The sequence below is a fragment of the Mastomys coucha genome, unplaced genomic scaffold (genome assembly GCF_008632895.1).
Source record: "Mastomys coucha isolate ucsf_1 unplaced genomic scaffold, UCSF_Mcou_1 pScaffold8, whole genome shotgun sequence".
Classification (NCBI taxonomy): domain Eukaryota; kingdom Metazoa; phylum Chordata; class Mammalia; order Rodentia; family Muridae; genus Mastomys; species Mastomys coucha.
This window is the reverse complement of record NW_022196914.1, coordinates 58,466,880-58,467,243: the sequence shown is the minus strand read 5'-3', so window position 1 is coordinate 58,467,243 and position 364 is coordinate 58,466,880.

Sequence of the window (364 nt, the reverse complement as noted above, 5' to 3'; positions counted from 1 at the left end):
CAGGGAGGAGGGAGCAGGGGGCAGGGAGGAGGGAGCAGGGGGCAGGGAGGAGGGAGAAGGGAACAGTGAGGAGGGAGCAGGGAGCAGAGTGGAAGTGTCCAGTCAAGGCGATCTGAAAGCCAGAGCCAGCCTGTTACCTAATTCAGAACACACACTAACTAGCTCTTTCTTAGTCACAGACATGGGTTCAATTATGAGGCAGTCTATGTACAGTTCTTCCGATAGACACTAGCTGCCTGTGTGATTGCAGGTGGTGGCCAGAAATCTGGATTTACTGGCAACTTCACAGAAACGAATGGGGCTTTGGCACATGGAGCTGTGTTGGTCAGATCTATGGTTAGTCAGACTGTGCTCTGTAGTGTCT